The sequence below is a fragment of the Pteropus alecto genome, unplaced genomic scaffold (assembly GCF_000325575.1).
Source record: "Pteropus alecto unplaced genomic scaffold, ASM32557v1 scaffold511, whole genome shotgun sequence".
Classification (NCBI taxonomy): domain Eukaryota; kingdom Metazoa; phylum Chordata; class Mammalia; order Chiroptera; family Pteropodidae; genus Pteropus; species Pteropus alecto.
In genome coordinates this window covers 1,833,018-1,857,446 of record NW_006431911.1, presented here as the reverse complement: position 1 = coordinate 1,857,446, position 24,429 = coordinate 1,833,018, and the positions used below count along the sequence as shown (strand labels likewise).

General features: G+C 41.7%; 1 protein-coding gene and 1 non-coding gene across 4 annotated transcripts in view; one reads left to right on the top strand and one right to left on the bottom strand.

Moving 5' to 3' along the window:
• Positions 1-24,429, bottom strand: part of MID1 (midline 1) — a 546,989-nt gene that overhangs the window by 133,656 nt on the left and 388,904 nt on the right. For 2 of the 3 annotated variants that reach the window (XM_006906038.3, XM_015599326.2), the window contains exon 1: positions 11,136-11,435. The exons of the other annotated variant lie outside the window; for it this stretch is intronic. The gene's annotated coding sequence lies outside the window, so the exon portion shown is untranslated. Of the gene's footprint in view, positions 1-11,135; positions 11,436-24,429 lie in introns of those variants that run through there. 3 annotated transcript variants of the gene reach the window in all.
• Positions 13,691-13,809, top strand: LOC112472383. Its single transcript, XR_003043625.1, has one exon. It is a non-coding gene; the product is annotated as a 5S ribosomal RNA (ribosomal RNA).

The window sequence follows — 24,429 nt, the reverse complement described above, 5'->3', positions numbered from 1 at the left end:
CCTGCCCCACGCAGTTCTCCTCTGTGGAACCCTTAGGGCTCTGAGGAGCAAAGGTCAAAAGGTACTTGCTGTGTCGTGAATGATAAGATCCTTTGGCTCTGACCCAGGAGTCTCATGTCCTCTGCCAACATCCAAGAAACAGCAGCAGGCTAAATTTCTGGCTTGCAAGTCAAGTCTCAGAGCCTTCACAGTTTTGGATAAACACCATTCTATAACTTATTTAACATACACTTACACAGTACTTAGTCTGTATCAGGTGCTACTCTAAGTGGTGGACAAATACTAACTCATCGAATCTTCCTAACAACCCTATAACGTAGGTAACTATTATTTCCATTTTACAGGGAAGGTAACTACAATCACACAATTAAGTAGTTGGATCGGCCCCATACAATGATAAGTACTTGTGCATATATAAAGCACTAAATGATTTTCCTTATTAAAAGAATATATGTTGAAACCTCAGACCCATGCAAGTGCTCTCCTCTAGCTGGTCATGATCATCAAGCCCCAGTCTTCAAGAAGGCTGACACAGAACCATCCCAATATGTAGAAATATTAAAATCGCTCTTATAAATGATGCACGCTGACATTTTGTTTTCTGATAGGAATAGTACAGACTATTTCCTTAAAGACTTTTCCGGGGTCTTGAGTATTTAATGTAAAACCTCTTCCTTGGAAAATGGTCGCAATTTCAATAAACCGAGTACTAACAACATAAACATCCTCCCAGAATTAGACCCTCAGGAGCAAGCTTTCAACACTTCGGAAGTTATTTTTAATTTATAAAGCTCAGTCCCTTGATATCTGCTGGCTAGAGAGTGGAAGAGAAAGTGATAAACGGGCCTGGAATTCTAGACTCACACATGAATGTTTACTGTGAAGCAGCCTCCACCTCCACGCATATAAAATCTTTAGAATTAGCTATATCACTATAGGCGTCTTCTTTGGATTATTTCCAATATACTTGGGGACAGTCCACAAGATATAGCACTCTGGTGAATGATTATAAAGATAGCCTAAAAATGAATATCAAGAATAATCTAAAAAGGAGAATGTGAACAGACACCGCATAAGAAATGAATGGCCTTTAAATATATGCGAAGATGCTCACCATCACTTATAAGATAAATGTGACACTACACAGTAATACCTCTTTTCATGTGACAAGTAGGCAAAGATGTACCGGTTGGACAATGCCCTCTCTTGGGAGGCTCTGGGGGAGCACTCGCACACTGGATAGGCAATTTTACTTATTCATCAAAATTAGAAACCGCATATACCCTTTGACCCAGCAATTCCACTTCTGGGATTTATAATACAGACACACCTGCCCTACACAAACTAATGAATGCCCGAGGCTTTTCTATGCACAGCGTTTTAATGACAAAAAATTGCACACGACCCTGTGACCAGTAGGGGAAGGGTCAAATAAATTAAATGCTATGCGGTTGTTTTTAAAAAAGAGAGTGGGGAAGCTCTGTGTACTGTTATGGAAAGATCTCCAGGATATAATGCAAAGTGGGGGGAAAAACAGAGTGCAAATAGTAAATATGGAAGGCCACTATCTACGTAAGAAAAGGGGACTAGATTTGTACCTGCCTACAATAATCTGCTGGGAAAACTGCTGGGAGTCTGCCATCAATACCTAGAAATGGATATCGCTATAGTTGTACAACTTCGGGCAGCTTAGGAGTGACAACGTTGATATACCAATTAGGGAATCCAGAAATCCTCTAAAGACGTTTTCCTTCAGGATGCTAGTATTCAAATTAGCATGAGGATCAGACATGGAATATAATCCTCTGAGTTGACTTCATCAAGCAACATCTCAAGCCCCTGGGACTTGCAGCTCTCCCAATTACTTTCATACTGTTTCTTTAAACGATCCACAGCTCATCGGCAACTTACTTGGTTAAAATTCAGTTGGTTTAGTAGTGCTTAGGTTTTCTGCATTCAGACAGAGGATGTGCAGAGGAGCTAACGACAAAGGAATGTAATTAGAAAACAAAAGCAAACGGTTGATTTTTGAAGGAGAACCACAAATACATATTCTTGTGGGCTTTTGCCTGATTACATTTGTTAATAAGGAAGGCTAACACATGTGCGCCAAAAACCATTCAAGGTCTTTTGGTAGCAAATTATACTTGTAAATTTGATGGAAGTTGATCATGGGAAGAACTCATACTCTTTGAAGATTGGAATTCATAAATGTATGAAAGAATTAAATGGTTCTTTTCCCTGGTGATATAAAGTACTAAATGGCGGGAAAAAATGTGTTCGAAATCAACTAAGGAAATAATTCATTTTGAAAATTATTCAATAAAAATGTTAAATGGGAAAAATATGTTGGGCCAGTTTCTACTGGACGAATAAAGCGGAAATATGCAATGGGCAAATTTAAGGATGATGAGCTGGGAAATGTCCCATCAACCCCTTTGTCTTATTTGTTTGTTTTGTCATTCGACTATGGCAGTCTTAGGCACAGTAATTTATTCCCACCCCGTAAGACAAAGAAAAGAAGACTAATTCTGATTAGTTGAAAAAGGGGCTGGCCTCTTGGAGCCTTCAAGAGGGCAGTGGCTCCCGGTCAAGGAGAAATGAATGTCTCTGAAGATTGCATCTTAGCTTGTTTTATTAATACACGAAATCCTCTCAATTATGCAGAAGACTCATTTGAATTGGGAAATGCAAGTCAGTGATGATTAGTTTGGCTTCTCGGAGGTCAGAGCTAAATATACAAAACTAATAAAATGATGCTGAAATAAACAAGAATGTGAAATCGCTCATCCTCAGGGCTGATGTAACTAATACTGACATAATTTCCAAGCAGAAAAGCAAAACTAGGTCAAAACACATTGGCCTAACATAATAAGCATTTTTGCTCCCAGAATGTTACCATGTAGGCTGTGTCTGCAGGCATTCATGTCTTCTGTTATCAATGTTCGGGGCTGTCACAAACAATTCACGTCTTATCACTCTTTGTTAGTTAAACCAAAACAATGTAGTTTACATGTGAACCATTCGATTCTGACAGCTGAAATGTTAGAAAGGAGAAATGTTAAAAATATTCAGAAAGTGTCTCCTCCAGGCTGAGAAGCATTAAGCAATAAATATTCATAATTTAATAGTCTGCTATCATGTTTTTTCTCTGTTCAGAAAGCCAAACCCCTCTCAATCAGTTCTTATGACTCTTTTTTTTTCTTTCTTTCACTCACACCAATGCATAAAGGGTGACAGCATCAGTATCTCTTTAGAAATCTGCTTTAAATTAAACACTGACCAATGGGGGAAAAAAACTCAACTGAGTCACTCACCGAAGAGCTAGTTTTTCGAGCCTGCTTTCCCCATATGCTGACTAAGAGAACTCACACTTTCTTCTCTCTTCTATCTGTTCCATTCCATTTTCTTGCACTATTTCCACAAAGCGTGGCTGATTAATTCATAGAGAAAAGGACTCATCCCACTCCTTAAATTTTCTTCTATATAAACATAATCTTCCTAGTTTTCGCTCTGACGCTTTCACACTTATCTAAAGTCAGAGCAAAAGATCTATAGACAAAAGGACAAAACGCAAACATAAGACTATTTGGCTACCTGGATTTTTCAGAGAGTATTTTCTCCTAAAGGTAATCAGTCTTTCCTGACTCTTGACTTATTATAAACCATCGATCCATTGGAATCGTCTTGGAATTTATTAGCACGTTAAATTAACATGTGACCTGAAACCGTCCAAATTATATCTTACTAGAAGGCACGTGGTACAGTCAAAAGAGACTATGGGGCCTCTAGAAGACTCAGGTTCTAGATGTAAGCTTGCTCAGACCTTTGCTCCTGATGGAGGGTAAAGCTTTCCTCTGTGCTAAAATTTCAACTCACACATACTAAACTTCTAGTTAGCATTCTCTGTCTGAATTCTTAATGCATCTCCTATAGAAGACTTGATCCTGTGTAAATAAGTAGATTTGTAATATTTGGTGATGCCTTCCATTGATATATTGCTTTATCTGGCCATTCATCTAGTCACTGGTAATTCGGCAGGGCATTCAACGAATTCTAGTTGTCCATAAACAGCTCTTTTCCTCTTAATTGTTTGGGGAAGGGCACTTCAAAATCCATACAACTGAAGTCACACTCTACAACTCGACATATGACAGATAACACAGTCTACTTCGTGAATCCTTTGAAAATGTACGACTCCTGTTGTCTCCATAAACCATTAAAGGTCGCTGATATTTTTATTTCATCGTTTTAACCATAACTCTCAGACAATCTGTCACATTCAGAAGCAGTGAAAATGCTTTGTCCAGCATGTTTTGAATTTCGCCACAGAAAACGTGGCTGCCATATGCATGGAGTAGAGTGGACGACTTCGGTCTTCTCCTAAAAACAATCTCTCAGTTGCTGAGTGACCTTGGGCGTGCCCCTCACCTGGCAAAATAAACCAACTGCACATGGACCAAAGGCCTAAAACATCGGGTTGGGCTTAAGAAGAGTAAACAGCAGATCCTATCTTTGCTTTTAGGTTTTGAGTTCTTGGAGGGCAAATCCCATTCCTTAACCATTTCTGTAGCCCCATCGTGAGGAATATGAGCCAAGCTGCCTGCCACGTTCTGGGTTGTGTCCTTGCCCAGAACACAATCGAATGGACTAGAGGGTTCAGCAATCACAACATATTTTCATTTTTTTCTCTAATTTCAATCTATTTAGTCCTTGCCTTTCCCCCAACCTTTCTAATGCCCTTTCTTCCTCATATCCCGTCTGATCTTAAGAAGCATTTTCCATTCTCTTTCCTGCTAAAATTCACCCAGCATGTGCCTGTAAAATAGTTCATAATCTTTATTGTGTGCCAGGCAGTGTGTTGGACCTAGGGATTTCAAGGTAATTAAGATGCGACTCTTTCTCTTGAGTAACTCAGTCCCAAGGTAAGCAAATGATTAATTGAAAACATATACACCACTTCGATTACTTGTGTGGCTAAGAGGAAGCTCCAGCTATTTCTTTCCCGTGTATTCTAATCCAAATAGACAGTGCTCAGCTTACACAGAGTATACTTACAAACCATCCGAACCCACAAATGCCATCGCTTCCCTCACATAACCCCCTGTGGTCCCCTGGCTGTCACCCACAAAGACCCCAGTGAATCTAGAAGTTGAGGCAGGATGCTGAGAGAAAAACAGGTGAAGAAGTCTGACCCCACTGGCAGACACACCAGCAAATCCTGTCAGCTACAGGCACGACCTTGCCCACAAATGTTGTCCTTGAAAGGGCAATCAGGATTTTAGCAGCTCCAGGCTCTGCTGTCTGCTGTTTCTCCACTTAAAGATTCATCCTGAGGGTTAAAGGACCAAGAGTCTTGAGCTTTAGCTTATCCCTATTGCTTCTCTCCCAACATCTGATTTTCCAGAGGAAGTAGGAGTGTGGTTTGGAGGTGGGGGAGGAAAAGGTGGGAAGATGGGCAATTATGAAAACTCGATGCATTGTACCCTTAGGACGCGCCTGGGCGGAGACACCCCAGTAGGACCCAAAGAAAGGAGAAAAGTAATGCAAACCTTTCCTATTTCGAATATTGTCAAGAGTGGCCTGTTACCAAAAGTATGACAACTCTTTCTCCTTCTGTGCTCCATGCTGTGTTAACGTGGAGGCATGGTCTCAAAACTCAGAAGTTAATCTGCCATTAAGCAGCTCAGTTATTTTTTTAAATAGTGTTTTGAGATTGTCCCAATCACGACACTATTTCTCACTGGAAAATGTTTTGGGTTTCAAACAACAAACTTTGAGAGCCAAAAGCATTCCTAGATTGGGGACTGCTTAGGAGTTGTTTTTCTCTATTAAGAAAAATTAATTCAATTACTATGTAATAACGATGATAAATTTATTTTAACTAGGAATTCATAAATGTCTACAAATGGATCTATGGGTAAAAATTAACTGAATTTCACAATCGCAAATAATTTCTCAAGTCTCCTAAGTTCAGTCAATTTTTGGCTACCATCGATGTATCAAGTGGATTCTTATCCATACAAATATAGTTATTAATGAGCAGGCATTTTGTCCATGGATAACTTACATGGTGCTATTGGCACAATAATCTGTATGCCAGAAGGGGAGGGGCCGCATAAAAATCACGTTTGTAGCCCAAAAGTGACCTGGTTAAATGATAATAATCATTTAAGGTAGTTTTATGGAATGAACTTCTGAATATATGGATTCTATAAGTAAGTACTCAGCGTACATCCTTGAATGATATAAGAAATAAAGTACCTATGTATTATAAGCATCATAAACAGCTGACTGTACATAAAACCTTCAAATCTGCTTATACTACGAATTATCAGCGCCTCTCCCCCTCCTTCATTTTTTTTTTTTTTTTTGCCTTTTTTTTATAGCACTTATTTTTCATCGCACAAAGCAGATGAGCTCTTAGGGGTTTTTTGCTGTTGCTGTTTTTAGGAAAGTCCCCTCTAAGTGTCTTTTTCAGGACCTGAGCAGTCTGAGCTCCTTAACACCACCTGATCTCCAGTAGGCCATTAACCACCCTGATCTGTGTCCATGGAATATTTTCTTCTGAAGGGGAAAAAAAAATTGTGAATCCGGAAGGGTACCCAATATTTTATCCTTTCATTTAAAGAAATTTCTAGAACATGCTAGTCATAAAACTAGGCGAAAAACCTTGTAGAACTAAACCCCTGAGATGAGTTTCATGTGAAATAAAAGGAGTTGACAATGAGCCAGAAAGAATCATGTTGATAAACTGTCCCATATCGAAATGGAGATTAGATTCCTGTTTGACCCGGCTTTGTAGCCCTTTCTTTAATCACGGCGCATTTGATATTTTCTTCCTTGAATGAACTCGTTTTCATCGTGGCTTTGGCCACAGGATTAAAGAATCGCTAACTAATCGTTCCAAATAAGCAGAGCAATTCTCTGTCTGATCCCAGCTCCCAGCAGTGGCGTCCGCCTGGCCTTGCATCATAGGCACTTCAAGCCTGACCTCTGCAGGTGGATAACTGAAATGCATACTGCCCAATCGGATCGTGGTCTTTTTAAAATCCCACCAAGTTCTGAAAATACAAACATTCATTCACACTAAGTACAACAGCGATACTCATATATTTTGTTGGACTTCTCTTCCATTTTATAAGTTGCTTTTGAAAGTAGCAACCACTTGATTAAAAAGCCGTTAAATAACATCTGCAAAATGCTCTCGTCGCGGCTAGCCATGAATTCTTTCTGCCAATGGGGAAAAATCCAAATAATTTGGATTAACTGGGACCCTCAGATCATGCGGGCTTAAAAATGTCCTGATCGGCCACACCTTTTTCTAATCAAACAAATTACTCTTTGTCCAGTGACCAAATTCCCCCTTTCACCAACACACAGCCCAGGTTGCCATAGCTACCTTGGATGTCTATTTACCACACAAGGGATCAAAGCCAGGAGACATCTACGTACACGCTCAGCCTTAAAACTTGCTGGAATGTCTGTGGATAACATGCAACTATCAATTAAAGGATTTGCTTGCAGCCTATGCGGTCTATAGCCAAGCAAACTATGAACGAACGTCACAACGAATGGCAAGAAAAAAGCCAACTCGAAAAAAAAAAAAAAAAGATTCAAAACGACCAATAAGAAGTTTTAATCTGACAGAGCAAGTCTTATGGTTATCACATTCCCTAGGAAGGAGAGATCGCAGGGAAGAAATGAAAATTCTAATGTATGTTGAAGATATTCGACCTCCAAACCATGCACCAAAACTTAAACATCTGCCGAAAGAGAACCTTTCTCAGATACCTATTTTAAATTCCGGTCAGTATCTTTCTATTTGATGTCACGAAAGCTGCCTGATCTCAATGTTGGGACAAATGAGAACAGAAATGTCTTTTAAACTTTTACAGGCTTGACTTTCAAATGAAAGGAACCGTACAACATAGTTGGGATACTACATGCTGGGTAGAGAATGAGGAAAAAGAGAGTTGTTTTCATCCCTAGACTATCATATCACTGGTGATTCTGAGCCTGCGCAGGTAGTGTCTCTGTCCAGGTGGGTAGTCTTCATCCTGGGACTTGCACCTAACTCGCTGCATATCTTTATACTTCACCTTTCTCTGCCTTCACCTCACCATTTGTTGAATGAGGATCAAATTGCCACCTCATTCCCTTCTGGGGATGTGGCAGAGAATAAATAGATCATGTTTGTAAAGGACTTTCTAATCCTCAAAGGAAAGATTAATACAAAGGCATTCATTATTAAACCAGATGTCCTTGGGCATTTTAATTCCAATCTAAAGAATGCAAAATGGGCTAATCAAACTGAGTCACAGCTTGCTTGTCACACCGCCGTCCTAGCCTTGCAAGAATTCAGCAGCTGCTTAAAACATTGGCTAATTTATTTTTCCCCTTCACACTAGGACGGCAGTGACTTATTTTAGTTCATCAGAAATAAGAGTGTGCACCTTCTTCTCTTGCGTTTACTAAAATCATCAGGATATTAAAAGCACAAAATGTGTCTGGTAGGCAATTTTGTCTGAAGAACCTGATTTTTTTTTTTTTTTCCCCCAGTTCGAGAAAGAATTATTTGTTCTTCTCATGTGTAGGGACAATGGGTGGCGTGCTGTTTGGGGAGGATATTTGCAGTTGTGGGAATGCCACAGGCAAACCTGTTGTTTTTGGCTGGGCTTCTAGAACAGGTGGCCATGCCTTTCCTTTTGCCTGGGAACAGAGCAAATTCCTTCTCAAGGAAGTTTCAGGAAAGTTTCCCATTTATGATCAGAGCGCAGAGAAAGGTTGGCACAACAGTTAAAGGTTGCTTCCTGATAAAGGCAAACAGGGTTCGCACTTTTCTCTTGGCCTTACTCAGCATGACGTCAGGACTCTGCAGAGAACTATCCCTCCATGCCTCGCTCTTTCCACCAACCTGGCAAAATCCCTCTGAATCTCAACCGCCAGTCGGGCAGCCTTCTAATTCTGCTGGCAGTTTCTGACTACCCACTGTGGCTAATCGGTGGCAGGGGGCTCTTGGCTGCCACACCATTGTTCGGCATTTGTGCCACCCTAGGGACGGATCGCTCCTCTGCAAAGAGATTGGATTTCATTGCTGAGCTGATGACACAAGGACCTGTTTGATAGTTAACCCTGCAAACCCAGGAGGGCTGCAGGGCTGAGATGACAAATGAGCCGGTGGGTGTGATTCATCCCACCTGGATGCATCAGTCAGTTTCCACCCGCACCCCCAAGAAAAACTCAAATCAAGTTAGGATTAATCCACGCCAACTCCACCATCTCACGCCCCTCTACGTCCTCGTTCTAGCTGCTGTGGAAAAATGTGTCGGATTCCTGAAACGCTGGCCTCTCCAATTCTTTGGATGAGCGACGACTCTCTCACTGTTTCTTCTCCTGCGCCCCACCCCATCCCGCTCTCTTTTCAAGTACTGAACAGACCAAAAGTTTCTTAGATACACAGAGTTGTGGGACAAAAAGCTGCCCATTCATTAAATAACTAAGGAGTTACTACATGTGTACCCTTAACACTTCAATACTGGGCCGAACTCCAATTCACGTGAATGCCACAATGAGCCAGCATGGGAAAAATCATGCCAAGCTCGGGACAGCGTGCCTTTGGCATCAGGCATGGGGAATGCCACTCGCTACTCCAGAGGAACTGTGTGGGAACAGGGATTCTGAAAATGGAGCTCAGACACCATCAAGGAGAGGACAGGTGGCTCCACATAGGATCAAATGACTTCTTTGTTGCATCCAAGGATCTCTGTCAAAAATGTTTTGTGTTACTCATTTTCCTTATAAATCCTTTCCATTTGGGCTTCTTGCTCCTTCCCCCCCATCCCGAGTGCTCAACAGAAAAAGAAGGGGGTCGGACTGTGAGTTTGCAAGAGTTAAAGAAACCAAGCCTCGGCCCCACAGTCGCCAGCAAGACTAGGGCTGAAATTCATTGAAAACACACGGGCTTGCTCTTGTCGAGCAAGCGAGGGGCACGAAAGCAGAGGTTCCTTGCGCCTGGCATTTTGGTGGGGGCTCTGCTTCACCTCCCCCGGCTGTAGGAAAGGGGCAGGAAGTTCCAAACCCCTCGCCCCAGTCCCTTAAATGGAAAGTTTGCTTCCTATGCAAATCACTTTCCCCAAAGTGTGCGAGGTACTGGGTGCCTAATCCACTTAGAAGAAAAAGTGAAGATGCTAACTTTTCCTACCCAGATTTCTTCAGAGCTGGCAAAAGCAATGGCTCCTCTTGTAATTCTCAGGCCTTGCCAGGCTACTGGCATGTTTATCCTGTCTCGTCTTTGCCTTATATGAGTATCGATCTGGATATTTAAACATTGACAGAAGATTTTTTTCCATAACTTCGAGTTGTAAATTACACCCTTCTCTTAGCTTCCTGCGCCTACTTTTTCTTTCATTAACTGCGAAGCTGTAAACCTCTGCCTGGGCTGATAAGGGATTTTATCATCATTCCCCAGAGCCACGGAAGACGTTGCTGGTTAAGAAGACTTTTCAAAGATTCCTTTCAGTGATTCTCGAGCCCTTTCTCGGCTGACTACTTTCAAGGTTGTCTTCTCACAACCAGAAAGAACACGGTTTCCAAACCACTAGAACAGAAAAACAAATCTGCATTTTTCTGGAAGGACTGTCTCGGCTCATTTCGAGCGGGTTCTGCCTTCTCAGCCACAAACACGGTAAGCGCTGAGAATGGGGAGCCGGATCGAGATAAGAGGCCCCGTGTAATTCTTTTTCAGGATATTCAGTTGTCTTTATTCTAACCCAAAGCACAGGATAGAGGCGAAAAGCTCCAGATAGATCCGGCACAATACATTCCAGCCACTGCAAACTGGAGTTGATTTACATATTCCACAAACCGCTTTTAAGCCCTTTACAATGACTGCCTGACATCACCAATCACCAGTAGAGAGGAAAAAGTGGCAAAGGGTGGCGGGGAGGGGGGGAGGAGGGGCACCTCAGAAAATCTGCTTCTTTCGTTCCCTTAGGAAAAGGCAGCCCCGTCTTTACACCAAATAGTCCGACTCGGCCAGGCATCTGCGAATCCAGCAAGCTCTCGGGGTAACATCCCGGGGTCCCAAGCCGCGCCCTCCCTCTCCACCCGCCTGTGCAGCCCCTGGAGCCTACCTGCCTCATGTTTAGAATCCCATGACCCATCCGGCAGGGAGCGAGCTGCCTCGAAGCACACGCCGCGGTCCTCAGAGGGGAAACGGCAAGCCCGCAGAAGCCCGCAAGACAAAAGCAAGTCAGCGAGATCCACGGGCAGCCGAGAGCACGTTTTCTTCCGCTTTTTCTTTGATCTGTTGCTACACGCACTCTGCCCAAGACAATGTCAAGTTTCTCAAGCTTTTCTCCCCCAGCCTATGAAAAGTCGGGAGCAGGGAAGCGGGGACCGCCTGGCTCTTATTTCAAATCGGGTCTCAGAGACGTCGTAGGCGGGCGGCGTGGGCCCCGGAGGAGCCTGGCCAATCAGGAGCAAGGGGCGGGGCCTGGGAGCCGGAGACGCTGCCTCCGTGAGGATGAGAGCGCCAGCAGGATTTAAATGACTGGAAGCAGCTGGAAACGTTGTCCAAAGCTCCGAAAGTAAAAGATGACTTCTATTGTTATCTCACAGCCCCGGGTCTGCTCCAAGCTTAACCGGCTTCGGCCCTTAAGGCCTGGCCTTTTAAGAGCTCCCGAAAAGCAGGAAAGCGTTTCGAAGGTGCAGAGTCATTTCAGCCAGAACAAGTCTAACTCTTAAGACCCAACCCTATTTTGGAAAATGTTGCACCGAAGTCCCACTTTTGCAAAGACGCAGGCGAAGAAACCAAATGGTTCCGGAGAACACCTGAACCGAAACAAGCAATCAAGGGAAAAGCGATCAACGTGTCACCTGCCTCATTTCCACGTAGATGAACTGTGTCTCCATCGAAGAAAAACAAATCTCAGGGGGAACGGGCACACAAACCTGTTGAAACGCGGCAAACGAACAAGAATCTCTGTTGAGGGCCCGAGACAGAATTCTAGATCATAAAATTGTTGTTAGTAAAATAAACACTGACGGTTGGTTAAGAAGAAAGTTTGAAAAAAAATAAGTATCTACGTTTCACTGTGGTTCGCCTCATCTACAAGGTCGATCTGGAGAATTTATTAACACCGTCTCAGCAGGATGGTAGGGAAGCTAACTGGTTTCTTATAAACTCAAACCCAGATTTCAGAAAAATTTCCAAACTTTGTTTTCTTAACTCCATATAAACAATAACTTTATTCAACTGTTAGCCAATATAATTTCCATGCAAATCTATCTTTTAGGTTCCAAAAAAAGTGCAAGCGGAGCAAAGACTACTTGGTGTAGCCACAGTTGACATATTGTTTTCTCCAAGAAGTGGCCACAATTTTGTGAGGATAATTCAACAAATATTTTTAAATTAGGGGAAAAGCGAAAAACAACTTAGCAAATGCCAAATCAGCCACTTCAGAAGTATCATCTGCATGGGTTCAAGAGATGTGAACCCTGCCCGGGTCTGTGAAAATCTGGCAGCCCAATATCTGGGCCTGGAGGTCCGTAACCTCATCACAGCCCCTACCTCCGTAGGCTAAAGGCCCATCTAGTGACACAAGCTGACTTCATTCAGTCCTCTTCCGGTACTTACTTCAGAGCCCTTTACTGTGACCTGGACCTGGGTTTGTCCACCTTGGTCCTGCTGGCTTCTGAGGTCAGATCATTCTCTGCGGTGAATCGTTCAGTGTGTGGTGTTGAGCAGCATCCCCCACCACAGTCGTGACAATCAATAATAATGAATTATCAAATGTCCCCTGGGGGGCAAAATCGTGCGCCACAGAAGTACACAAAATCCTGTCAGCTTTGAAATGCTGGTTCTCAAAATTCAATGTGCAAGGATGAACTCCTGGGGAGATTGTTAAAAATGCAAATCCCTAAGCCTCTGCCCCTGCCTCTGTTCCCCAGGAATCTGGTCAGTAGGTTTGAGGAGGTGCCTGGGAATCAGCACTTTATCCCACTGCCAAAGGACTCTGATCCACTTTGAGATATATTACACTTATTCTTGCCCTAGGTACGCCCTAAGCCCCATGACACAGGAAGCTACCCACTGCTGCTGGCGTGAAAGATAACTGGAGTTAAATCCCAAAACACATCTATTTTTCACCTTATCAACAGAAGCTTCTCATGACTGTGTATGCCTTCTGCCGTCATCGCCTCAAAGGTAAATACGAGCTGGGATTGTCTCTCGCACTCCCTGTGCCCTTTCAAAGTTTCCTGCATTTTTCTTCTCCTTTGGCCCGCTCCCTACCATCTTACAAGGTCAAATGTCACCACTCTTTTGTGGTTTCCCCGAATGCCCCAGGACAAATTAATCTCTTCCATCCTCTATGCTCATAAAACATGTTTATAGGCACCCAGTGGTGTGCTGCTAAATGCTTAACAACCAGTTCTCGAAAACGCAAAGTGTAAGGCTGAGATCTGTTGTAGCCTTTGCCAATTTCCATGGTGTAAACGTTCCCTCCCGTCCCCCAGTGAGGACGCTGAATACGGAGGTGGAAAGAGCTGCGCTGAATCCGGAGCTGGTAGGCACCAGCTTGAGCGAACCATGCTTCGCCTCTGCTATTTCACTGCCGTGCGGTACTGTAACCTTACGTACTTGAGTCTGTCTCTCCGGCCAACCTATAAAACTCTCAAGGTCAAAGTCTACGGCCATGCTACCCTGAACAAGCCCGATCCCGTCTGATCTCGGAAACTAAGCAGGGTCGGGCCTGGTTAGTACTTGGATGGGAGACCACCTAGGAAGAGCAGGTGCTGTAGGCGTAAAAAATAAAAAAAATAAGGGATCGTAAGCTGACAAGGTCCTTGCAATCTGTGAGGTCGACCAAGGGTTGCCTCATCTAAAAAAGAAGAAAAGAAAAGAAAAAAAAAGAAAACTCTCAAGGTCAAGAATGGTGTCCCATTCATCTTAGCAAACCCAGCCACCTTCTTTGGGCCTACTGTGCAGTAGGTGGTCGACAAACATGTGTGAAAAGAAAACAAAATGCCTGAGACATGGAGATCAACCCCACTGCTGCCCCTGCCAGGTTAAAAAAGGGAAAAGGACCTCCTGGAAAAGTAAACTATTAAACTTAGCTTCTTATTATAATTTCATATCTATTCCGCACTTAAGAAAACGATAAGCATAATATCATCTTCAATCCTAACACTCCCATATCTGAGCCATATCCAGGTCGGTGTCAAAGAGAAGAGACCAGCCTTCTGAAAGAGAACCTCAGTTTCATGGACGTATTTGTGAGAGTGTATTTTGTATGTGTTTATATGAAGGCATCGCACACTTTTGTGTCTATATCTTATACCTCTTATATATATGATCATCTCTGGTAGGTATATGAAAGGGCATTTCCTCTGGTAAAAGATATAATGACTGATGATGGTTATCTCTATCACCTTCTCATTATGCATAAGGACCCGAATTCTAACGGTGGTATTATTAGCCAACTCCACTTATGAGTACCTACTATGAGCCAAGCATTTTGCCAGGCACTTCGCGAATGTGCGCCATTTGAGCTCCACCAAAATGCCAAAAAGTAGACATCACAATTGTCAGGCTAAGAATGAAAAGACAGGACCACTGAAGCAAAGTAAATAACCCAAGGTCTTATCGTTATAATTTGCCATACCAGGAATCAAACCTAAGGGTTTGGGATTAGAATTATTTTTTTTGTCGTAAAATATACTGTTTCCAGAAAGGATTCAGAAACTCCTAAGAAAAGTGAACAATGTGAATAAATGAACTTTTTCATTTATGAATAAATAAACAACTTTTTAAACATTTTAAATTAAAGAAATGGCCCTCTGGGGGCTGACTATTAAGTGAGATCCACTTATTGGAAAGAGCATTAGCGAGCGCACCAAAGGGACGGATGTTCTGTTCTCCAGACGGTGATTAGCCGCGTTTGCAAATGTCAGCTGAAGGGATATTGTAGTATTGACACATCTTCCTAAAAAAAAGCAGCCTCGATGATAATCCTGTGTAGCTACGTGCAGGTCTGGTTGTAAACAGCTCTTCACCACAAATGTAACACGGGTTCTGGGGCGAGTGGTTCTGGACAGGCCCAACTGGACATGGGTGGACATTGGTATGGTGCCCTAGGGGACAACTAGCAGCACCTGTGGCACCTCTTTCAGTGTTCTATTAGGTCAAAGCATATGGGATTAGTGTTTATGTAAGTAACTTAGTCACGTAGCTTATTGAAACATGTGTCAGGATACATCATTAAAAGTCAACGAAAACCAAGCTGAACTTGCCTACTTAGCCACCTGGAAAGTGTGCCTGGTGCACATGCGCAGTCTTTGGGGGCTATGAAAAGAGTATATTTATTCTCCTTCAGCGGTTCCAGAAACCCAGTTGTTTTATACTTATGGTGGCAGAGGAAAATTTGAGGTGATTAGTGAAGGTAATTTAAGTTGACAACAACACAAGTCCCTGCTTAAAAAAAAAAAAAAAAGTAAATTCTACCTATAATTCTTAGAGAATGTCACAAAAAGGAAACAAGATTTTATTCACTGAGTACAGGTACTCATTGTTTTTTTCCAGGTTAATGAAAGCAATGTGGCATACCAGAGTATGGGGTACAAATGCAATTTGGAGTTCATTTTCAGTGTTGATGTGGCCAGTAAATTAGCTGATGAATCTCAGGTAAACCAACTGACATTTCCAAGCCCAAGATTTTTCAGGGGGCAGTGGGCAAATTATGGACCAAATGTTTGTGTCCTGCCAAAGTTCATATGTTGAGACTCCAACCTCCCAGTAGAATGCTGTTAGAAGTTGGTATCTAGGGTCATGAAGGTGGAGCCCTCATGAATGAGATTTCCCAGTGCCTTCACAAAAGGGACCCCAGACAGCTCTCTGGCCCGCTTCTGCCATGTGCATCGACGGCAGGAAGACATCTGTCTGAAGCTGGAAGTGGGTTCTCATCACATGCCGAACCTGTTGGAGCCCGAATTTGGGAACCTCCAGCCTCCAGAATTGTGAGAAATAAAATTCTATTGTTTAGAAGCTACGCAGCCTGTGGTACTTTGTTGTAGCATCCCTCACAGACTAAGATGAACGAAATCGTAGAGAGGAATTTTTTCTGTAACTGTTGCTCGTTGTATGAAAGACTCTGGAAAGAAGGGGAGAAACCTCCGAACGCAGAAACAGAACAAATAGACACATCATGAGAAATCATTTAGGAGAATGGACTCCAAGGGCTGACTTTCAGACAAGAAAGAACTGACTGGTCATCATTCAGAGTTTTAAATAAACCGAGCTTGACGTTTCCTCACTTGAAAATTAAGAAGTTAAAACAAATCACATTATTTTAAATTTTAACTTACTATTTAATAATTCTATGTTTTTAGAGGTGAACTATTTTGACATTTTCTAGTTTTTATTGACCACTTAAATGTGATCGATCCCTCATTATCTTCCTCTTAGGAATCTGGTAAAAGTTTATGCATGAATGTAACAATGGTTTTTGTCTTCTACTGTCAAATATTCTCTACGCTCCCAATTGAACTTTCTGCTTCACGTCAACACAATAATATCCTACTTCCCAAGAGTAATTCATCAGTTTCTGAATCATCTACTTTTTTGCTATAATTTTGTATTTAAATTTAAGAGGAAAATTATTATAATAATTTATATTTTACTTGTCTAATTAACCCCTTTGCTAGATTCTGAGATCATTGAGGCCTGTATCAGTCAGGGTTCTCCAGAGAAACAGAACCAGAAGGATATATAACATATATATTGAGCTTTATTTTAAGGACTTGGCTGACGTGACTGTGAGGACTGGTAAGTCTGACATTCACGGTTTGAGGCAAAATTTATTCTTCCTCAGGGAAACCTCACTTTTCCTCTTAAGGTCTTCAACTGATTGGGTGATGCCCACCCACATTTTCAGAGATAATTTCCTTTACTTAAAGTCAACTGATTATAGATGTTAACCACATCTAAAAAATGCCTTCACAGTAACATCTAGATTAGAGTTTCAATCACTGGGTACTACAGTTTAGCCAAGGGACTACTGTATATCCCTAATAACAGCAAGCATACAGTATATGGTCAGTTAGTCAATAACTGTTTGCTGAATTGTTGTAAATAATAATAATAATAATAATAATTTCAAAGCCTCTATTAGTAAAAGGCTCTCTTCTTTATAAATAATAAAATTTTGCTAACAGATTTGTTATGTGTTTCTCAACCGCAACACTGAAAGGTCGGAGCTATTAAATTTGAGATGAAATGAGTTCTAACTGACAATTCTATACGAAGTCATACTATTCATCAAATGTCAGGGTAGAATGCAATCATTTTCATACAAAGACTCAAAATTTTGCATCCCACGTACTCTTTCTTTGGAATCCACTCAAAGATGTGTTTTAGCAAAAGGATGGAATTAAACCAAAAAAGATAAGCCAATGGGACTCGGAAAACAGAAATTAACATAAAGAGAAGAAAGTCCATGGTGATAGATGCAGCAATTTTAGAAAGGCCCTGCTTTAAATTGTCGCAGAAAATGGAGGACTCCTGGAGGTAGGTCTCCAGGGGAAAAAAATGATACTGACAGATCACATTTGAGGATGAAGAGGTACACGTACATATAAGCAAAAGGTGAGGCTATTATTAACTCTAGGAAAAACAAAAGCATGCACAAAAAAGGAAGCACAGCCATAGAACACTCCTTAAATTGGCAGTGGTCTCTGATACAGATACTGTGGCAAAGATTACCGGTAGCCAATCCACTATTCATCTTCCCCTTGTTTCTTTCCAACAGAACTTCGATTTATTTGGGGGCAGAAATGTGCCCGGCTAAAGAACATTTCCCAGACTCCCTTGTAGGTATGGGCAGTCATGTGAGACTATTGTGGCCTATGGAATATTAATAGAAGCTGCTGTGTAGGGCTTCTGGGAAAGCTCTTAAAGGAGACACACAGTTTGCCCTTTGCCCTTCTTGGATTTTTCCACCAGGAATAGGGTTGCAATGCCTGAGGGACCGGGGCCACTCTGTAACCATGAGAAGGATGGAACACGTGGTAAAGCTGAAAACAGGAGAAGTAAAAGGATCCCTGGATTCTTGATGACACCTTAGAGCCTCTGAGCTCTGAACGTCATGTTCTGGGAGAAAAATTGCTAATTTGCATGAGCCAATGTTTTGGAATTTGTCTTCGTAGATGAACAGAATTTCTCATTGACACGATTATATTGGAAAGATGCGGGTTGAGGATGAGGAGGGCAGTGTAAGAGAGGTAATTCCTTTTTGATCATATGTAAAATATTCGAGATAATGTCTAAAATCATAAACTGAGAAATAGTAGTAAAAGCCTTATAGGAAATATGAAAGGACATACCAGAGAAAATATTTACAAATTGAAAGTGATTGTTCCTTGAATGAAGTGGGATGGGATTGTTGTTTGTCATTACAAATCTTTAATATATTTGTACTTTGAACATGTATTACTTTGATAAAAATGTACGTTAGTTAAAAATAAACAAAAAATACTCACTGGTTATTAAATCAATTTCTTGTCCTTAAATCCACTTCCTATAAACTAGCGGTATGTTATGATTACCTGGCCCATAGTTGACCAAAGAGTCATTAGAGAAGTTACATGCCTGATGGCCCATTCTGAACCCAAAGTGCAATGTCGCCATGTCATGAACATATGATCTGATTGGCATTTCCTCTTTCCCCCATCACAGATTTAATTTGCTCAGCGTTTATGACTTATTTGCCACGTGTAGAGAGAAATACAGATATTAGACAGCCCCGATCTAAACTTTTTTAGACAAACATTTCTAGATCTCCAGGAATGAAGATTCTACAATTATATGCCTGAATAATTCGTTAGACTAAACAAAGACCCCATTTTCTTCTTATTCCTAATTGGCATTATTCTTGATTTAAACTCTTTTTTGTGAGTTTAAATATGGCGAGGAATAGCTGGTTACCGTTCTTCATATTATAACCATTTTACTTCTTATCCTTATTTTTTAAATCTCTCTTACTTTTCTTCTATATGAAAAGATTAGTCTCTCAAAACTTTAATATTTTAATGCCCAAAGCTGATTTTTAAACTAGCCTTAGAGATTAAAAAAATTAAATTTTGTAAATCGGATCTCAGTTTTTATATGTTAGAAACGAGCAAATCAGGCTGGTTCATTGATAATCACATGGACAGAAGGTAAACAGAAATTTTAATCAAAAGAAGCTTTCAACAGGATTTGTGCTCCTTGCTTATAAAAAAGACAATGCTTTGTCCTTTAGATTGGCACTTCTCAAACACTCAGAAAGGTTGCTGAAACAGCTGTATTTCTTTTCTGATTGGCAAAAACTCTCTTCCGCTTTACAAATAATATCTATACTCGGACTTAAGATGGTGGTAAAGATAAAAACTACTTCGCAATCACGGTTTACATGTCTCTTTCCTTTGCTAGACACAAGTCGGGGTGTTTTTTACTCTCTTTTAATAGTCATGGAAATAGTATCTGCCTTTATTTCCTTATAGCTAGATGGCTCGTCATGAGCTTTTCCTCTCTTGGGAACCATTTTTGAAAATTCGCACACACTAAGGCGGGTTTTCCTATACTATTCTCCTGATTCAACATGCAGGATAAACATATCGAATTCCAGCAAGGAAAAAATGCAAACGTTGAGTACCAGCGCCTTAGCTTTCTCCACATTTATTAAAGAGCTCTAGATGTCTGAGAAACTGCTTTCAAAGGAGGCTTCATTTTATTTCTCCTTTGACTTATTAATTTACAAAGGGAAAAATTCGTATTGTCTGTCTGCTTTACTTTATAAATAGTGCTGCTAATTAAACTTATTTTAATGTGAGTGATTTAAATAACATCATACCATGAACGAGATAACTGCACTCTTATTCAAAGCTTCATCTATGTTGTATCAAAAAGCCCTACTGATATTTCTCCCAAACCGTATCCATGGGGGAGGGGAGGAGGAAGATAACTTTATTATGGTCATCTTTAGAAACCAACAAGTTGAGGATACTTATCTTCAACTGGGCAACGTAATCTAACCCAATTAAAGAAAATCACATGTGCAGAATCTGAGGAACCAAAAGAACAAACTAATCGAAAACAGACTCACAAATATAGAGGACAATCTGGTGATGTCCAGAGGGGAGGGCGGTTGGGGGGCTGGGAGAAAAAGGTGAAGGGTTAAAGGGGTACAAACTAGGAGTTGATAGATGGCCGCGGGGATGGGGAGCACGGCATAGGGAATGCAGTCAGCAGTAACGTGATGGCGAGGTGGAGGGTCAGAGGAGAGAAAGAGCGATGAGGGGAATTGTTTTATAAACTATGCAAATGTCTAACCAACGTACTGTATACTTGAGACTAATAATAATAATAATAATAATAAAATAAAATAATAAAATAAAATAAAATAAAATAAAAAATTCAAAACCATTCCATACACCACACTGAGAGGTCTTAGTTAAACCTTGAATTAAAAAGTGGATGCCTGCACTAGAGAGGTGTGCTATAATAAAACCTACCAGGAAGTATGCATCAGGCCCTCTTGAAGATGCAGCAAGTTCATGGTTTGTACAGTAGATGAGCAACTGGAACCCATCCCTCTGACCCCAAAACCCATGCTCTTTCCAGCACATGGTGTTGCCACCCCAGTCCAGATGCAGCGTTCCCTCGAAAAGAGGCATCTAAACCCAGCACGCCCGTGACTCACCACAATGCTCCCTCATCCCCTGGGCCTCAGACAGGGGTGTTTGGGATTCACCACTTAGCTTCTGATTTGGTTCTGAAATCCTCAACATCAATCTACCTCCCAAAGCATCTCACTTTGCACCTTCAAGCTAAGCCAAGAGTTTACCATTATATTTGAAAACAAATTGAAGCACTTCAATGATTTTTATTCGCCTTTAACAATTCTCCAAATTTGAGCTGTGTTCATCTGATCATTTGTAGGTGAGGGTAAAAACACACATACGCCTATTGATGGGGTATTCCTCATGGAAGGAGGCATTGCTGTCATGGTATGTAGGGAAGGATGAGGATTTCAGTGCTATTTTTCTAGGACTATCAATCATGAGGTGTTCCTTCTCTATTCAGAATTTCTCAGCTGCTCTTCCAATCAAACATATGCCTGATTCATTTCCACATTTAGGAATGCAGTCTGTGGAGGTTTTTTCCTACTCAAAATTGGTGAATCGGTGATTTAATCATTGATTTCATTAGCAACATATAGGTATCCATAGATTATGAATTGACTTTCATCACTCCCGGGTCATCTAAAGATCTCAAGTGTAAAGCCAAGTGTCAAGAAAAGGAGACTGAGGAGTTCTCATGCTTTACCCTTGGGCTAAAAGATGTGATAGTGTACCCTTCTCGTGCTGGAATGGCCAATCACTCATTCGACAAGTATTTATTGAGTGCTTGCTATGTGCCAGGCATTGTTCTAGGTGCTGGAGAGGTAGGCAGACAGGTACGGACAGGCCGAGGGCTACCCTCATGAGCAAACCCACTAGTGGAGGGAGATAAATAACAAATCAACGAATAAATACTGAGTGGGTCTGATGGTGGGCTAGCGAAGTTGATATTTCTATTTATAGGGTGACGTTTCAGCAGAATTCTAAAGAAGTGAGGAAGCTTAACCACAGAACCAGCTCCAAATGGTCCTATCCTGCTTAAAGAGATACCAAGTTGCTTTTCGGAAACAACAGACTAAAACCACAGGTCATGTAGCCAAAGCATGTGCAGGAGAGAATTTCAGCTGTACCTGGAACCAAAGTCTCTGTCCCCTGTCCCGGAACCAAAGGACCAAGAAATAACCGGAATTTGAACACCAGAAGCCTTTGAGAAGCAAAGGGTCTGTTGGTTAGGAAGATTCCATGTTGACACCCCTTTACCACGAATGGCCAGGCTCCAAGTTCCTCCAATTAAAACTTGCCCCTCTAGCTCCTTAAAAAACTCTTAACCTAGTCCAGCAAGCAAGATGGATTTGAGGCTCTATGAGGTCTCTCGTCTTCTCGGTTGGCATCTTCTTGATCAGTAAACCTTTCCTTACTCCAAACTCTGACATTTTGAGTTTTGGCCTTTTGAAGTGCCGGCCACATGGACCAGAGTTTGGTAACGGAAGCGAGACTTTCAGCTATGCTGATGGATGGAGCTGAGTTATCCAGGCAGAGGGAACAGTAATTGCAGAAGTTTTAGGGCCAGGGCAAAGAGCCCGTGAGTAAGGGTGACAGCAGTAGAAGCTAGTGTCTCAGGAATGTGAGTATGTGAGTGAGTGTGTGTGCGTGTGCGTGTGTGTGTCGAGGGGCAGTGTTTGCAGGTCATGTAGAGTCTAGTAGATCACTGGAGGAGTTTTGAGTTTTCCTTAGAATGAGATGGGGGAGATTCAGAGGCGTTGGAACTGAAGAGTGACAATGGCCAATTGACTTTTTAGAGTTCATTGTGGTTGCTGGGCAGACAGCAGCCTGATGGGTGGAAGGCAGGTCGCTAAGGAGGCTCTTCTGGTCAACCAGGGAAGAGATAGTAGTGGATTGGGACAGGGGTGACAGCGGAGGTAGAGAGACTTGGGTAAATTCTGGATACATTGTGACGATAGAGCCAGTGTGATTTGCCGATGGAGTGAATGTGTCAGATAATGAGAAGGGACTAGGATGATTTTCAAGCTCTTTGCTAGAACAGCTGGAAAAATAGAATCACCATTTACCGAGATGGGACAAATACAGGGGGACATATTAGGAGGAGGGGCCACCTCCCTGCTTCAGTCTCCTGTGGGAGGAGGAATCTAGAGGCATTATAAAATCATCCAGGGAAAAAGGTCCAGGGATATGTGGACCAAACCAAAAAGTTTATAGTATACATGGAAAAAAATATTGCCCACGAATACTCGATTTATTATTCCCAATCGATGAAGCATAGCACTGTGGCTAAGAGCACTGATTCCTGAAACAGCCTCAGTCCAAATATCAACTCGGCCACTTAATAACTGCGTGAACATGGCCCATCTGCTTATTCTCCCTCAAAGTTGTTATGATTTGAACCCAGCGATCCGTTTAAAAATAATATTATTTAACAATTACTGAGTGGTGCTGACTAGATGCCAGACGTTTGTAAACGCATTTAATTGTCCTTTACCTCTATGAGAACAGGTATTACTATTATCCCCATTTTCCAGAAGAGAAAACTGAGGCACAGAGAGGCAAAGTGGCTTGTCAAGGTCACAAAGTTGGGAGACTGCAGATCCTGGTTTATGCACTTAACCACGGAACCGTGAGAACACGGCACCCAGTAAATGCTCAAAATTCGTAGCTTGTACAACGTTCAGGTAACTACTAAAACAGTAAAAGCATCCAATGGTCAGTTGTACGTTTGTACAATTGCACTGTAATCATCACGTGACTCAGTTTCCTTTTGTGCCTCACTTTGTCTCCAGCTCTACTTTGGATACACAGCCTGTATTCTTCCTTCCGAGGAATGCAAAGATATGGTGACAAGCCTTCGCTGAGAAAATCAGAACAAAGCATTCATCCTTTGAAAGTTCCCTTTAAAAACGCCCACGGCACAGGAGTCCTAAACAGTCATAAAAGCCATCACAAGCTTGCAAATGTTGGTTTCTCACTGTCATTAATGACATTTAAGACTGTGACTTATTTGTGTGTATGCCAGATACGGAACAGGAAACAATTGCTCAAATACACTGGCAAGTAGCTTTAGGGTAGGTACCGACTTTCACTGGCTCTCAGGTTTTGGCTTCCACCCCAGTCTTGGAGGTCTCCCCTCAGCCTCCAAGTGCTTGCGGATGGGACCCTCTTGAGCCCCTGCACCTTATTTCTTCCGATTATAGTCACATCGGTCTGGCCTAACGAGTTTCTAAAGCTAATTTTCATTTTATTTAGGGCATGTTCCCAGATGTGTTTTCAATTAATCAGTGCTAGTAATAAAAGATAACATGATCCCTGAAGCTTCTAGCAAACACATTCCATAACCAAACGTAGTATTTGAATCCTCACGTATCTAAAAAAAAAGTGTCAGTGGACAATGCCATATCTATTTTTTTCTCCTTGTGTATCTGGAGCAAGTCACTTAAAGCCTCTGAACTTCGGTTTCCTTATTTGTACAATAAAAGCATTAGTTGCCTTGTCTGCCCATTGAAATCACTTGGAGGAGATTTAAAAGATACTGGTGTCTGGGTCCCACCCCCAGAGACTCTGGTTTAATTGGTCTGGGCTGGACCTGGGCAGTGAGATTTTTTTTTTTTTAAAGTTTCCCTAAGGAATTAGAATGGCTGGCAAAGACAGAACCATAGGTCAGCCTAGATCAGTGGTTCTCAAATTCAGGAGCATCAGAATCCCCTGGAGGGCTTTGTTAAACCCTGATTTACATGCCCGATCCCAGAGTTTGTGGTT